The sequence below is a fragment of the Papaver somniferum genome, chromosome 10, assembly GCF_003573695.1.
Source record: "Papaver somniferum cultivar HN1 chromosome 10, ASM357369v1, whole genome shotgun sequence".
NCBI lineage: Eukaryota > Viridiplantae > Streptophyta > Magnoliopsida > Ranunculales > Papaveraceae > Papaver > Papaver somniferum.
Window position 1 is genome coordinate 51291924 of NC_039367.1, and position 6527 is coordinate 51298450.

At 38.8% G+C, this 6527-nt stretch overlaps 1 pseudogene; it reads right to left on the reverse strand.

The window, feature by feature from the left end:
* Positions 1-2383: 2383 nt before the first annotated feature.
* On the reverse strand, positions 2384-5401 carry LOC113318880 (annotated as a pseudogene).
* Positions 5402-6527: the final 1126 nt, after the last annotated feature.

A 6527-nucleotide genomic window follows, 5' to 3' on the forward strand; every position in this document is an offset into this window, starting at 1 on the left:
TTTAAATTTTATTTAATTTCGGGCTTGATAATATATAAAAGGGTATGGATGTCTTTTAATAACTCGGGGCCTAAATTTAAATTTCTTCTAACTAGGGACCTCATATTATGAGTTATCCATGGATTAGGCCTTAGCATAATTTCCCTTGAGAAAAACTAGTTTGGAAGACCAACTTTGAAGTAAACCAGCTTCTTTTGAAGATCAAAACTTTTGAAAAAGCTAGTTGTAAGATTTATAAATTCCAAAGACTTCTTACATCGCATCTTACTTGCTAAAATAAAACAGGAAGCAGAATTCAAAGTCCTCATATATAGAAGGCATGGGACTTCACTGCCCTTTATCAGTAACTTTCTTTTCGTCATAATAAAATTAAAATAGAAACCAACCCCAAACCATAACAAAAAGGCATACAGACTATCGACAGCTTCATCCATTCCAACATCTACACTTGCTGCAATTCAAATCCGGAGATAAGTAGTCGCCCTATAGTGCACCGCCATGTTTTGTTTATTCCTCTGCGTACCAATCCATTTGTATCCGAGTCTTTTGGTATCATATACCCTCGTGTAATAGCCCTTGCATACCAATCCATCTGTATCTGAATCTTTGGATATATACCCTCTTATAAGAGCCTTTAAGTTGTTCAATAAATTTCATATTTGAAAAAAAAAAGTATATAGAGGAAAAAAAAATCTGACAAAACACAAAAGGTACCCTTGGTGTTTGGGAGCAAGGTCAACCGATAAACCGAGACCCGTATTTGGAGAGAAAATTTGGAATCGGCTTTAAAAAGTTTCTTCCTTTTTACAGTTCGTCCGGCATTATTCGTACGAGATACTAGTGCTTCCCCAAGCGTCCCCAAAATATAACGAGAACCATATAGACAGTAGATACAGAAGGTGGACCCTAGAGGCTGTGGGGCGGGATCCACCGGCATTCATCGAGGAGGAAAGGAAATTTTGATTCGGTTCTGAAAATATTTCTTTTCCGAATCCGTCTAGAATGTTTTTCACTTGGGCACAGACTGGTGCTTCTATTTTTAAACAAAAGCTGCAACTAAACCGCAGCAGCCTGAACTGCGTTCAACCTCGCTAACAGGAAGCAGATGTAACTACGAGGGCCACAGTAGAGACCACACTTCCGGAGAACCCACGAAGCACAGAAAGGTGACTCAACCGGAGAACTTTAGATGGGCAGGCTTCTCTGAAAAAAAAGCCATAGCCTGTATTGCAAGGATACGGACACGAGAGACGGTTACGACACGACACGGTTACGAGAACACGTCAAATCTCAAAAAGACGGGTTACGGGGACACGTTATATATATTACTCATATCGTTAAAATTAAATATTACCACAATTTACACAACAAAATAATTACTCTTATTTTTAAAATATTTGACTAATAATAATATAAATTATTAATAATGTAATAATGGTACAGTTTTTCATGAATAATGTTCCGAAATAAAAATAAATAATATTTAGTTTGTTATGATTTTCTTACCCAAAATGATTCATTTATGACACGTCCAAAAGTGTCTAATTGGTGTCCGTAAAGTATCCCATATCAATTTTTACGCGACACATGATGTGGCATGTCCATCAAATATCGGGAAGTGTCGTAACCGTGTCGTATCCTATTGCGTGTCCGAGACGGTTATGACATCTTTTTTGGAGTGTCCGTGCAACATAAGCCGTAGCTCACCACCTACACTAACTCTACCACTATGATCCTAAATTTGCCACGTAACCCAAGTTTACATAGGAGGGAAACATGTCCCTTCTACTGCAACCCAAACTTTACACAGTGAACCAATCTTCACGACACTAGATATTCACAAGGCAAACAGACTATACTTGGATCTAGAGGAAAACAAGCAGCTCTACCGAGGCGGCCTCATCCCCTGACAGATGGTCGAGCTGTAGATTCCCACCAAGTAAAAAAAAATTAATCTCTCTCCATCACAGATGTGCCACAGTCCCTTACTATGCATAGCCACTTTCTATAGCGAACTACTGACCAGGAATAGCATCGGCCATTTTCTAGTTTCCACCCAAAAAAATCTATGTCGTACGCATTAATAACTAAAATCACATCAATTTTGTCCTGGACATTTCTGTTTTTATTTTTGCCTTGCGAAGGCAGACCACTGATATCTACCTCTGCAGAACAATAAGCGAGTCGCCCTTCCCGGCCAACCCAATTAGGAACCCTACATCTGGAAAACCCCAAACCCTTGAGACAAGCTGGTGTACTTACTACAAGCAAGCCCACCTGCTTGTTTTCAACCATTTTCCAAGAACACTCATTCTACAGATTTGCTTTGGACAAGAACAGTCACAAAGCACGCCTTACTACATATTTGCTTTAGACAAGAACAGAAAAAAGGTAAAAACAACGCATGCTCATATTATGAGGTTCTCATATACGAGAACACTCTCCACAACATAGTCGAAAAAACCTATTTCTTTGACACTGATAAAGGGCAGTATAACACCGATTAACGAGTAATTACCTATACCTACCTACCTACACACACACACCTTCTACATATAATGTCGACAATACATCCTCATATAAGGGATGGTGACCTTAACTAAATGGAACACTGTCACAATAAACAGAACTTAAATGTAAACCAAGAGAGCAACATGGTTACACATCTGCACCTTCCATGAGAGAGACTGCTTAGTTTCTTCCCCTGGAAGAACCGCCTCTTACACGTGTTCCCGAGTCCTCAGGGTTGCTCCTCTGTGGCTGCTTTGTTGAAGGAAGGGCCCAACCTTGACTAGATGCAGCTTGCCCACGGTTACTTAATCTTTCTCCTGGAAGTAAGAAAGAAGCTCAGATAATGACCAAGGAACGTTGAACAACAGCATCGAAGCCACACTTACTTATCTGGCTATTAATAGAGAAACCATGAATCAAACAGATCATGAGTAAAACATAAAAGTCAAGAGGAGAAAAGAGCAATCGCTGGAAATACCCTATCAGAAAGTTCTTACCATTATCTGCCTGCATACTAAACCCTTCCTCACCCCAGCCGGGCAAATGCTTCCTAGCGGTACCATTCCAAGCTTTTTCGAAGACGGGAAGCTCATCTGGCAAAGTGAAATTCATCAGTTTCAGGTGAATATTAAACCCCATGTAAGCATGATAGTCAATTAGCCATCAAACCCATGTTTCAGGAGCATACCTTCTTCTAGATTGTGTAAAGTTTGCGTAGTGTCCACCTTCCCGTCGGGGTTGAGCTTCCTAGTCACAGAATGACCCTAAAGGAGGTTGCAAAAGATTAGATAAATAATCTTTAAATTGTACAACAACAATCAAAGAACATAATGCCAACAAAAAAGGAAACTCATATATCAACACATCATAGATGCAGGCACTCTATCTACTAGGTATGAGACAGTTTGGGGATGTCATGGGGAACTCCACAACATAAAGGCAAAAGCCAAAGAGGAAAGTGGGTTACTTTTTTAGTAGCAAATTACTCTCCCTCATAGCACTTTCTCGCATGTTAAAGGTGTGCTAACTCAGCATTGGGCAAGGGATACAACAAGATAGAAATCAACGTTGCGTGCGATTTAGGATCTATACATACACACTGTTGGATGATTTGCTAGTTCGACGCATTTGTTTTCTACAGTCTACTAAAATATGATATTTACATTTCTGTACAACAATATCCCGTATTTTCAGTATGTATTGCATGGCAGAGAAAAAAATATTTAAAAGACTTGAGAAAATTTGTTCATCCCAATGTCACAAACTGTTCCCTAAATGAAGTATGAAAGCAAAATAACTAGAACAGCACATCCAACAAGTACCTTATCGTGAATTCCTCTAGAGAGCCTGTGATAAGCTTTGCCGGTAGTTGTATCAGCCTCCTTACTCTCCTCTACCACCACCTGATTTGCACTCGAACAGTATTAGAACCTGAGAAACTTGAAACAGAACTACAAAGAATGACACAGACAACACAAATCAACTAACCCCATCACCGACCATCTTCCTTGAAGTGGAGGATGTATAGTACGCGCCATTTACACCACCATAAGTTACAGTTGAACTCTGGTATGAGAAACTTTTTGTCTGGGGCTGTGTGCTATCCACCCTGTTGTGTCCATTCCTATATTGCAAAAGCTTGTTTTTCCTCTCTGCGAAAATCAAACCAACTCTTCAATTTCACAAGACAGAAACTAAACATACAATTCCAAATGAATACAGCAAGTATAAGCAGATATTTGCACCTTCAGCTGCATCATCTGGGTCTTCAACATATGCTTTTTACTTGACCTAGAATGCTTTCTCGGATTGTCCTTCTGTTCATCAACCTCTTGTTTTGCCTCTTCCTCTTCATCATCTGAATTTATCTCCTGAATAACCAATCCTCCTCCCTGTTTATTTTCTTGCACAAGCACATTCTGAATAAATCCCGAAGCAGGCGCATCTCTAGGCGCACCTCCACCATTCGCACCAAACATGCTTGGACCAATCATGCTTTCACCAAACATGCTTTGCCCAAACATACTAGGACCAAACATACTGTTACCACCACCACCACCAAATGGACGATTGAAGAAAGGACTATCAAAAGGATCTCTTCCTCCAAAGAAACTAGCCATTAAACTCTGATGCCCTCCGAAACCTCCCATTCCAGCAAACGGATCACCTCCAAAACCTCCAATTCCAGCAAACGGATCGCCTCCAAAGCATCCACCAAATCCTCCTCCAAAGAAATCATCTCTACCACCTCCTCTTCCTCCTCTACCTCTATCCATTTTTAAACCCTAATCTAAAACAAATTTCAAATCAAAAGCTAAGTGAGAAATCACCACCACCCACAAACACGGAACATAATTTAATATCAAATTCTACGTTCAATTCCCTCAAAAAAAACATTTGAGGATATTTAAAACAACCAGAATTAATCTTCAAAATTTAAACCACGAACATGATTCTCTAAACCTGAAAAATCGATCTTCAAAAATTCGAAACTAATTTTCCACATATTAAAATAACTGATCCTATGCAATATCACTGATCAAACCAATTAATGAATACATAGCAATCGAGATCTATTGACGAAAGTAAACCCTATAAATTCGGAAATTTTGATAAAATGATGAGTAAGAAATTACCTTAGATGAACTATACGAAGAAAATAGTTGCAGCAGAGACGCGACTCTAAACGGAAGAAGAAACCCTTGGATATAGCTTTCGTACTCGCAGAGGATTGGTGGTTTTTTTAAATGTAAAACAAAGAGGAACAATCTAGATAACTGTTTGATTTTTTGAATCTTCAGTTTCAGGTTTTAAGTAGACGAATGGAAAAGAAAGAATGTTCTAGTGAAAGGAGAGGTATTACGCGATATCAGAGGTCCGCAGAATACGTGTCGATTTGTCTCCTCGTATCTGTTTGGTTGATGATGAGATGACCGACTTTGTCTGATGGTGTTAAAAGGGCCGGTCCGGATTTTGAGTGTACGCCCATCATACCAAAAAAAAAAAAAAAAAAAAAAGAGTGTACGCCGAGAGTCTAGTTATGGGTACACTCCTCTATGGAGGAGAAGCCTGTTTCGAGGCATATACCTCACGATTTCGAGGCATACAAAATGATTAGGGTGTGTTCTTGAGGGGTATCCTAGAATAATAAACTATTTAGTTACCGTGGTGTTGACGGTGGATTTTTGACGAGAACTAAAATCGTAAAATCATAAATTTGTGTATTTTTGACCTAGCTTCAGACAAGTATATAGAATTCATACTATATAAGAATCACGATGATCTATGACTGAGCGTGCAGCCTTTCTATATCATGCATGAATATGTCATTATTAAAGTCTCTCAGGTGAGCTTTCAATATTTTGCGTATTTTATTATCTATACTGAGCAATTCCAGTACTCAATTCTGTATAGAATCGAGAATGATTGGATGACTCTAGATGGATTCACCACTAGTATAAAGCAATAACGTCTTCAGGATGTCGCTAATGTTCTCTGAGTATGCAGAATTACACATTCAGAACGAGAATGATGCCTCTACTATCTCATATCTTGACTCTCGAATAAATATAATGCTCTTGGACAGATTGCCTGCTAGTATAGAGATATCAAATAATTAATTTTAGTGCAATATTCACTAATTGATTTCCTAGAAAATATTTTATCTTCATCACAATATTTCATTACTTCAATTCATGGTTTTTATCAGTTAAATTCCATGTTTTAGTAATAGATGTTCACTTCCTATGAAAATGGGCCACCAACGAGTAAGCTCCGAGAAAATAGTGCGAGTGTACTTAGTAATAACGCACGAACGAGCATCCTAAAATATGGACGAATGTGGATATATAGAGATCTATAAAAAATGGTGCACGGCTGGGCCCACCATCCGGCCATGTTGTGGTCGGGGCCAGTACCACGCCTCCTCACTTTTCCTTATTTTATTATTATTGCACGACTCTTGATTTCCTACATTCGTGCAAACTCTTAGTTTTCCATATTACTTCAAATATTTC